This window comes from Micropterus dolomieu, linkage group LG15 (assembly GCF_021292245.1).
Source record: "Micropterus dolomieu isolate WLL.071019.BEF.003 ecotype Adirondacks linkage group LG15, ASM2129224v1, whole genome shotgun sequence".
In the NCBI taxonomy this organism is placed as follows: Eukaryota; Metazoa; Chordata; class Actinopteri; order Centrarchiformes; family Centrarchidae; genus Micropterus; species Micropterus dolomieu.
Window position 1 is genome coordinate 4083566 of NC_060164.1, and position 11816 is coordinate 4095381.

Here is an 11816-nt window from a genome sequence, read left to right on the forward strand (position 1 = left end):
TCTCTCTCTCTCTCTCTCTCTCTCTCTCTCTCTCACACACACACACACACACACACACACACACACACACACACACACACACACACACACACACACTCACATGGCAAAATTGACAACACTATATTATTTACACTTATCTTCATATTTGGTGAGAATTAGAAGAATCCGATTAAAAGCTACCCTGCTGTGGGAATTAAGATTCCACCCATGGTTGTTCATCAAGAATGGCTTCTCTCTAAATCTCTCTCTCTCTCTCTCTCTCACACACACACACACACCTACACACAGGCCTACTTGTAAAGTCATTAGTGCGAAGCCAACCTAAGAGCGTTTAAGCCATTAGTGTGAAACCAGCCTTGAACAGCGCTCGAAAACCAGTGGAAGTTTCAGGTTCCCCATTTTTACTTAACTAAATGAGTTCCTCCCCTAATTCACAATGGTGAGACAGGACAGATTTCAGAATGTCACATACACAGATAGTAGGCAAGACTGGATGCATTTAATATTGATGCTGTCTTTACACAGCACACAGCTCACTGCAGGACACTCCCAAGAGGGGTGCCACTCAAATACAGCTAATCCAGAAGTGGTATAGTGGCTGATACTAATTTCAGGATGTGTCAATTCAACTTCCTTTTTTGACCTCTGTCACTTGTGCAACATCTCATAAATCACTTGCTAATAGTTTTTAGTACACAGAGATATAAACCATTTTCTTAATGTGCTTATTGAAGTCATTCTATTATGAAAACATCAATAATTAATCTCCAAGAAAAGAGCATTTCCTTCATCAGTCCATCCTTTTCTGCTCCTGACTGTCTGGACATCAGCTGACTGAAAGACTAGTAGCTTAATGGCCTGTGCTGTTACCTGATTTGCAGTTAGAGTGTCTAAGGGATTACTGCCTGTCATTGTTTCCCAAGCAAGGCAGTAATGGCCAATTGGCTTGTGACTGGTGTAGTACAGCTTTAAAGTGTGACAGCTGTGTTTTTATATACAGTCTATGGTCCCAACCAACTCGGGCTGGATCCCCTGGAAGCCAGACTAGATTCTCTATTCTTCCCCAAATGAGACAGCCACACTCAGATCAAAACTCATTGTGAATTCAGGTGGTTCTTATCAACTCGCAAACATTTCAAGATTTAGGGTTGACCATAGACTGCTGAAAAATATGAATAACTCTCAGAAGACATGAGCAACTTATAATACTACTACGTTGACAGTATGAGTTGTCCCCTCCAACACATAATGGACAACTGACATTAGTGTACAAGGCATTTTCCCTCTTAAATGGTGTACTGTGGTTGACAACATATCTAAGCTGCTAACAACAAACAGTGGATTATGTTCTTTACTTCCATTTGTAGCATGAATGTTTTAAGAAATATATAAATACAGGTAGTTTGTGGATATTTTAACATAGAGTAGGCTAGCTAAAAACAGGGATTATAGTATGAAGTGTTTGAATGTAACTAGCTAACATCAGTGGACAAGCTAACCGACAGAGCCTAATATTCTCTGTGTCAAAGAAAAAGCAACTATAAAAAAACCTCCCTATTTAAGTATTTATGTCAGTTGTGTTTAAATAAGCACTTCTTGTGTAACATTACAGTGTGTAAATGCCATTAAAGTATCTTTAAACATTTTAAGTGGAACTTACCTAGTTGGGCACTCTCCCTCTTGCTAATAGGCTAGTTAGCAAGTCCTTGCTAATGTTTGTTAACTTTATTCCACTTACTTGTTTTACAAACAACTAGAAAATTAGTGATAATACAAAATCAAGCACCAAATCTCAATGCACTTACTATGATAAACAGGCAGTTTCAGGAGGAGGTCATGTTAGCTGCTGTGCGTGTGGAATATTGTTCTTTTTCTTTTTTTTTATTGACTGGGGACAGTGTAAAACATCGCCGTAGTTAAGTCATTGAATCCACACAAAATCACAAGCAGCTGTTCACATTTCTTATCACAAAGTGCACAATTATAATAAAGACAAAATCAGAAAAGAAATTAGGCCTCCCTGATGTAGGGCCATTATAATTTCAACATTAACTGTATTCACAAAGGTGAGTGTTTTTTGTAACGCTAACAGTAGAAAGCTAAAGTAACAGTAGCGTTGTAACATGCGAAATTATTTACGTTTTTCCCTACCTATTTTTCATCATTCAACAATTATCTCTAGTGTGAGCAAAGGCTTGAATGTTTAGGCCTGTATAGACTTCTGGACAGATCTGAGATTTAAGAAAACATATTTTGTGTTCTAATATAGTGTAACCATCAAAGCGCCTCAGAGTGAATAAGCGTGAAAGACGGGGACTTTTCTAAATGCAATTAAGTGATGTTATCTTTTGCTCTTCCCATCCATCAGTCATCCATTCTTCCCACAGAAAGACAGAGGGATGTGGGAGAAGAATGATTGGTCAGTTTACAGTGGCCAGCACTTAGCAAAGGGTCAATCTGGGATGGTGAGGGAGAGAGGGAGAAAAGAAAAGAGGAGGAATGGAATGAGGAGGCAGGGTGGGAGCAAAGCAGTGAGCAGTGTCAGATTACATCATTAGTTTGTTGAGTTTGAAGAGTGAGTGATTCACTTCCTTTATGTGTGGTCATGGGTGTGCATTTAATGTCAATGTGTAGAATTGGCTTCTATGTCACATTTTGGTTTTTGGTTATCATTGCACAGTGCAGGGAGCTTTTGATAAGAGTGTCAATTAGCTCAGCTTTATTGGCATGAATGTATAACAACAGTATTGCCAAAGCTACATATAAATTACATAAGAATAATTCATTTCATACATTTCATTAAATAAGTAAATAAAACAGTTAAAGTTGTGTTTCTGTGTGTGTCAATAAAAAATAAAAAAGTAATGACAAAAAATATATAATGTATAAAGATTCCGTAAAAATAAATATTAAAAATAAAAGTAAATAAATGAAACAGTAACATGTGTGTGTTATTATAATAATATATTAAAAATTTAAATAAAATAAAATAAGTGAAACAGTAACATGTGTGTGTAATTATAATAATATATTAAAAATTTAAATAAAATAAGTGAAACAGTAACGTGTGTTTTATTATAATAATATATTAAAAATTTAAATAAAATAAAATAAGTGAAACAGTAACGTGTGTGTTATTATAATAATATATTAAAAATTTAAATAAAATAAAATAAGTGAAACAGTTACGTGTGTGTTATTATAATAATATATTAAAAATTTTAATAAAATAAATGGATAAAACCGTAAGTGTGTGTGTGTGTGTGTGTATTAATAGACAAAAAATAATTATTATTGATTAATTTAAAAAAAGATCTGTATCAAATGTGAAATTTAAAAACAAAACAATTAATAAAATATCAGACAATCAGTCTTTCATATGCAAAGGCACAGGCAGAGGAATGTGTGACTCTAGACCTTCCATTTACTTGGGAACGTTTTCTTTAGTAGCCTAATCCTAATATCATTCTAATCCAGTTTAATGACACTTATGTTAAACAGATCCAGAGATTTTGGATCCAGCGGCACCAGTAGGTCAAAAGGTACACTTATCCAGTGCAATAGATCAGTATCTGCTGGATAGATTGGCACAGGTACATTCATTCATGGTTCCCAGATAAATCTTAATAACTTCATCACCTGACTTTTCATCTAGTGCCACCATCTAGTTTTTTTTTTCTTCAATTTGTCCAATACTTTGGTTTATGACTTAATACCTTCAAAACTACAGCATTATCACTAGCCTCAGCTGTACTTTGTGTTAATCGCAAACATAGTATACATTACACCTGCTAAACACCGCCATGGTAGCGTTGTCATTGTCACCCCAGATTGTAGTATGTAATGTCGAGGCAGATGGCCGCCCACCCTGAGCCATGGTTCTGCTTCTGTGAAGTGTGTCTCCTGAGTGGGGGGCTTAATTCTGGATTGAATGTTCTTACATTAATTTCAATGCTGCAGCAGAGAAATGCATCACCAAACTACCATCCATCAGACGCTGAAACTTTAAGTTGTTGAGGAGGTTAATGTCTATGGCTAATGTAACTCTTCCCATAACAGTCATGTTATGTATGAATAAAGCTATAACAAACATATACTGTATGTAACAACCACTTATGTTAGAATGAAAAAGCCATTACTTTAATAGATAGATGAAGCAATGTTACGTTATCCAGGTTTATGAAGGGCTTGACATTGCAGCATTTCCTCTACTATGCAGCCTGACACAGTGTCTTGATTGCTACGTGTTACAGCTGCACACTGAAAAACCAACTCGTCTAGTAAATTTTATTGGGTTTTTTGCAAGGGTGATGCATTCTCAGCACAATCCCTAACGGGACAAGGTTTTTCAGTCTAAGGTGGGTATACAAAGGCTCTGCAGAATGTTTCTGGCCTTTTACATTTTACAGTGATATTCTTATCTTGATGTCACAAAATTCACAATAATATCTCCACTTATGAAGCCATCCAGCCTCCCCTCCCAATATGTATGTTCCAAACAATTCAAGCTAAATAAATACATGAATGGTCTTGGCCTTTGAGCTGGCCGTTTCAAACTTGCTCTGCTATCTGACGGTCTATTTGCATTTTATGTGTAGCTTCATGTCTGTCGTGCAATTCGGTGAGAAAGAACGAAAGAAACAGAGCTGTGGCAGTTTACCAACCACGCATCTTGTTCCCACTATTAAATAACCCACTAACCTTGACTGTGTTTATGTGTCAAATAAGAGGAATTTCTAACCAGAATTCTTATCCATTGTTGAATTTCTAACAGTGAAATATTTTCTTTATCTCACTTTCTCTCTGTCTTTCTCTCTCTCTCTCTCTCTCACACACACACACACACACACACACACACACACACACACACACACATACACACACACACAAACACACACAAACAAGCACTGTGTCCTTCTACTATCAAACTGGAATGTATAACAAGATCCCAAACTCCAGATGAACTTGAATCTGGTTAATTAGTAGAGAAAGCAAATGGCTGGGAGTGGGAGAGATGGTGCCAGAGAAGTAGCAACAAGAGAGCACATGTTATTCATGTATGAAACATTTTTTCAAAAAATGTTACACAGTGACTGTGCTTCACAGGAGAAAGAGCACAGACACCCATGTTCCCCTCAGGATGAATTAGATGAGTGTGGTGATCCTCTGACTTTTCATCTGGCGCCATCAGGTCAAAATCTCAGTTTGTCTGGAACTGATCATCTGCAAAAGTTAGGAAATTCCCATCATCCTCAGCTGTACATTATGTTTAGTGCTAATCAGCAAATGTTAGCATGCTAACACACTAAACTAAGATGGGTAGGTAACATTCTACCTGCTAAATGGTTGCATTGTAACTACATGCATAGTCTTGTTGTAAAATAACTGGTCATGATCAATGAGTAACTGCACTAAGATCAGATTAGAAAAAACAACCAAAGGTTTGCTTTTCTTTCACTTTTGATCCTCCACAACATAATTTTTGACAAAAACAAAAATCCTAACTCAACTCCACTTGACTAGCTTTTTCCAGAGTTTTTAACTAATTTTGTCACTTTCACACTCAACAGAACAGACCACACAAAAAGTAAACCTCTTTTATAATTCTACATAGTGTATGCCACTACTGTGGCCCGCTGTCATTGTCTTCTGCCCTCATTCATTGGATACAAATACATAAATTATGAATCCCCATACAACATTCACTTATTAATTTCTCTGGAATAAACACTGTGCTCCTTTGTCTGTTTTACTGCCCAGCAGATTGTCTCCGTCTGTCAAGGCCATTAGTGGTGGCTGCTAAAGGGATATCATGTCAATTATTAACTGTCATGTTAATGTTTAGAGAATCAAGTATCTGTTCACCGCAGTGGGGAAACACAGAAAGTGGTGGATTTAAAACAGCAGCCCTGAGAAAGTTTAATCCTATAAGACTTGAGTTTCAAAACAGTTTGCTGCGTCATAAATAAACAGTAGTTGATGTTATACAGTATGTAGTTTTTCACTTTGACGATATACTGTATGTATAAACTGTTAACATTATGTCTTTAGTCCTGGCTTTCTGTCTCTTACATAGCTGGGAATATTAGAGGTTTTAGAATGATGAATTGTGCAAAATGTCCTGTCAGTTAGACTCATGAGCAATCAGCCAATTCCACAATGCCTACAATAGGTTTTGAAACCTTTTATAAGAAAACAACTCAATAACTGATTGGCTACATCTCACTAAAACTTATGTTGCCTAATACAACAGTCCTGCAGTCATGCAGGCTCTAATACAACACTTGAGGAAAGTTTGAGTTGTTCCAATTGTATGGTTCTTTTGGAGGATGTAGTTTGTGGTGTTGTGTTGTACTGACTGAGAGTAGTTTCTAAAAATTAGTTTACCTCTAGTGATATGCATAGCATGGACAAAATATTTGAAAAATCTTTCAGAATAATGCAGTGCAATTCAGCATTAACAACAACCTCCAAAACACCTCTCTAAAACAGTTTTGGTCAAAACCAAGCCCTCATTGCAGGGCTGGTGTGTTATGGCTGCAACAGGTTTCTTTGTAACTTGTAAGGACATCTGAGTATAGCATGTTTTCAAACCTGCTTCCTGACAGGAGGAGCAAGCCAATCAGTGTTGCATAGTCCTGTAGATGCTGCAGAGCCAGACTTCCAGCATTAGACTGCATTCACTTTGGTGGTGTTTCAGAAAGAACTGGCAACTAAGTGTTTGTTATGTATCAGTTTTGCAGTGTGGAAAAAAGTGATATATCCACTTTAATTCAAGGAGATAAACACAAAATACACCTATACCCTTTTAATAAATACAATGAAAACCACTTCTTTTGAAAGCTTACCATTGGCGGAGGTTATCTTTAATTTACTGGACTGCACAACCTTGGTGGAGATATGTTCTCTCTGAGTATGTTTTAGTTTTGTGTACTACTTTTGGAAAATTATTTTCGTGTTCTAAGATTTTTTTTATTTCCACAATTTTTGAAAAGTGGTTTATCTTTTTCCTTTTCTTTTTTATCAGAACAAGTAATAGTTATTTGACAAAACACATGACATTAATACTCAAAATACGAATACGAATTACAGGAGAAAAAAAAACATTCACTTGAAAGAAAAGCACCATTTAAACAGGACCAGTCACTCAAAGGCAGACTGGAGACAGAGTAGAATAAGTAAGACAATTTATTTGACACAATAATAATTTGATGCAGAGTGCGGCTGGGGTTGGATTAAGAGTCCGGATCCAAACGGTGCAGACTGAGTATGGCATAGAGTGAGGCTGGTGATTCAGAGAAGGCTCCAGCTGACTGGCAGAGAGAGAGCTGGGTATTTCCAGGTTTCTGGTGTAGAGTTCCTGTAGACAGGGAGATTCCAGTAAGTGTTGCAGACAGGTTAACAGGCAGAGAAGAAGAGCAAACAGAGATTTTAATGACAGATGTCACTAAGGCAGGAGTCACGGTTGGGGTGCCATGACAAAGCCAAAGTAAATATTAACTAATAATTCATTAGTTATTCAAAACTTAATTCTTCATTTATGCAGAACTAAATATTTTTGCCTGTAGACAAATATGACATTTAACAGTACAGCTAACTCGCTTCGCTGTGAAACTGACGAAAAGACTCGCCAACGCTGGCAATTGACTGGAAACGATCAGTTGGATGTGCGCTGTGTCTCTGTTTTCCATGTAATTAATACATAATTACACAGTCCTTTCCACAAAATGTTTTGGTAACCATTAGGATATTCTGAACCTGTAAAATAAAATATTACTCAAAAGGCATACCTTATACAACTAAAATCTCTTAAAGTAATTCAACATCTTACCAAAGGACTGTAGTTGAAAATTAGCTAGCTGACTAACACTCCTTACTAAACTGTCCTTATAATAATAAATGAAATGAAATAAAGCAGCTTAGTTATATTTCCACATTTTTGAACAGTGATAGTGTAGCATGAAGAAGTAGGTGCCAGCAGACGTGCTGGCACCTACTGTGATTATCAACACAGAGGGATTACAGGACATTCTCCACAGGGATGACAGTTTATAAGCTCTCTGTCCCTCTGTCTCTGCTGCTGGGGCTGGTGAGCAGTCCCGTGTTGTTTATCTATACGTCTACAGCTGACTACAGCATGAAAGCACTTTCACAACCCAGTAATACTGGACTTCCTGTTAAAAGCCCATCAGCAGGCCGTTCACAAGCTTTTAGTTCCCATCAAATCTTTCACTTTCTGATTAGACCTTCACACACACACACACACACACACACACACACACACACACAAACACACACACACACACACACACACACACACACTATGACATAAATACACGTTACTAACTACAATGTGTGTACAAAGCCATCCCAGACACAAACAACTTCAGTTTTCACTATAGACAACAGTTTAGATTATAACAGTATATAATATGTGTGTGTGTATGTGTGTGTGTGTGTGTGTTTGTGTGTGTGTGTGTGTGTGTGTGATGACAGAGGACAGGCCCGGTCCTGACTGTTTTTCCTGGAATGCTGTGGTTTCACCTGAAGAACACTAATGCAGTGAAGGAAATGACAGAGGGGAGGAGGGGTGAGAGAGTCACTGCCTCCTCTTCTTGAGTAATTGCTGTAGCACATTGTCGTGTACTGCCTGAGCACTAAACTAAAGCATATGAAATGACTTGTCTGCTATCATGGATGGAACGGTAGACTGAAAATGGCAACCTTTCTGCTTCATGAACGAAACGCTCAAATGTCTCCTAAAACTCAAAAAGGAAAAGATGGAGTTGTCCGCCCCAACTACACACACAATAGACAATTTGAGTATGTAAGATTGAGTTTATAAATCTGTTAATATATTGCATAAAACTGTAACAAAACTCGCCATGTTACAGCGCTGAATCATCAGTTCATCAACACTGTCTGGAAGGTCCATACATGGCTATTATGGGAAATGTTTTGAAGTACTTTCACATTCTTTCGCAATCGTTCCTGCTCATAATTTTTTCACACCTCCGCACCACTATCCCCCTTTCTTATTCATATTGTATTATCAGCAGTTGCTGTGGAATACACCCAGCTGTGCCTGTCAAGCATAGATGATAATATTGCATCATAGATTCCTTAATAACTTCAATCTTACAGTACACAGGGTAGCACTAGGAGTCGCACACTGTAATACAGGCTAACATAAATCTTTTTAAAAATGCACTTTATTTGTAAATGGGACATTCAGGTTATTTGAAATATAAAATATTCTAAAACCTACTTCAACCTTGCTAGGAAGCGCTACTCCTTTCCACTCCCTCCAACTCATACTAATGTGGATGATATTATGTGCCTACATATATATATATATATATATATATATATGTAGGCATCCTCAAGCCCATCTTCAAGCTCGGGTCCTCTGCCAGAGGCCTGGGAGTTCTGCGCAGTATCTTAGCTGTTCCTAGGACTGCACTCTTCAGGACAGAGACTTAGGGTTTTGCACCTGGAATCTGCTGGAGCCACTCTCCCAGTGCTCCGATTACCTCTGTACCACTGTTGCTTTTACTCTCTTTTCGAGCTCCTCTTTCAGCCCTTAGTTAGTTAGTAGTTAGGTAGTTTTTGTGCTTCTTGTGTTCCTTCTTCTCAACGTTGCAGTCTCTTGGGATTACTACATCTATTACTGCTGCCTTCTTCACACACATGGTTGGTGAGCCATCACCAGTTTGTCAGTCTGGATCTTGAAGTCCTACAGGATCTTTGCTCGGTCATTCTCACTTCTTCTCACTACCTTAGGAGGTGTCTTCCATTTTGACCTCCTGGCAGATGTTCCTATGCCAGCTTATGGTGTTCCATGTACGCCATTCCTGTCTGCATGTTACAGCCTGCTGTTATGTGCTGTACTGTCTCAGGGGCATCCTTGCACAGTCTGCACCTGTGGACTGGTAGGACCCACTGGTAGGATTTCTTGATATCAACACATGTACCTGGCCATTCATCAGATACCCCGCTGGTATATATACACACATATAAATATATAATCACAATCTGTATTGTTAATGCACTAATCCTTAATCACATAAACATACCTAAAACTTTATGATATAATGTTATATAGTCATTTTTTTCTTATTTATTACAAGACAAAAGACAGAACACTAACAGGACAACACAAAAAGAAAAAAAGAATAAGGTGATGTTAGCTGTTGATGTTAGTGTACGCATGTGTGCGGCTTGTGTTGCATGCTGTCAGACTGGGAATGTAAATGCTCCGTACTTGTATAGCGCCTTTCTAGTCTTTTCGACCACTCAAAGCGCTTTTACACTACATCTGCATTCACCAGTCACACACATTCATACACTGAGCCTAAGTGCTCAAACGGAAACTAACATTCACACTGGCAGAATAGCCGCCAGGGGCAATTCGGGGTTCAGTATCTTGCCCAAGGACACTTCGACACGCAACCAGGGGGAGCCAGGGATTGAACCGCCGACCTTCCGATTAGGGAAGAAGAAGTCTATAATTTGGAGAGAAGGGAGAGGAAGGGGGTGCCTCACTGCTGACCCGGAGACCCGGAAACCTCCTTCATTCAAGCATTGTGTGGAAGAGGTGCTGTCAATGTTGCTAGTAGAAAGGCTGAGATCCAATAGATGATATACAGAAAAAAAACAATTCTGAAAAACCTGGTTACCTGTGTTGGAAAACTTATCCCTTCCAGGATAGGACTGCCTCTGCTAAGCAATGAACGGATGTCAGTATGTCAGTGGTGAACCCTTCCACTTCCACTTCCAAGGATGGACAACTAGGAGAAACTCTATGTGACTATAATGTTCCTATATCTTGCTCCATTTTATTTCTCTTCTAATGTATTTTGTTTTATTCATCGTCATCTTTTTTCTTCTTCTTCTTGTATTTATTATTTGTATATTAGGATGTGTACATCTTGGATACTGTGACGTCCCTCCCTCTCTGCCTGTTGCTTGTATGCTTGGTTTCGCTTTTCGTAAGGAAAGACATCAGGAAACTGCCTACACCTGAGTAAATTGGGCTTTATTGGCTTCATCCCTAACCTTTCTTCCTCCCAGGCCTCCAGCAGCTGGTTTGGTTTGCACACATTACACCCTACAATCATCCACATGCTGCGTTCATTACTGACCTACCTGATTAACATAATTATTTTACCTTCAGTGTACAATACGTTTCATTTGTTTAGTTTTTTTTGTGACTGGCTTTAGGACAGTTCATGACAATATAATGTACCAAAATGTATTTATTGATTTAAAATGACTGGTGTGTATCCCACCATGTATGGTTTTGCTTTTTTTTTTTTTTTTTTTTTTACTTTTTGTGAAATCCTTCAATCATAAGCTAAATTTGTTGGATTTAAGAATGTGTACCAGCTGAACACTGTCTAAATTTTCCCTTTAACTCTTTTCCTCCCAAATAATAAGTGTATCCATCCCAACCACCAACAAAAACCCTTTCTCTATCTCTTCTTGTTTCTAGATGTGGCATTCAAAGCAGTTCAGCGTTTGATGAAGTTGATGTACTTGTATGATTCTTATAATTTTTGGATTGTATCCACATGGTGGCAATGTATTTATTGTGAGTAAGAATGGATGTAGAAACGCCTTAAACAACTGTTTGATTATCATTACTTCTGCCTACGCCACCACTTATTAGACCTGTCAATAAGAAGGGCAGCAATGAAGTGAATTTCACTGAGTGTGTTGCATCTGCGAGGTTCTCCAACGGCACCAGAGCATCTGCCATTATGCATGGCTGGGGCTATTTGTAGCACCTTTACCACTAATTCATCACATGTACC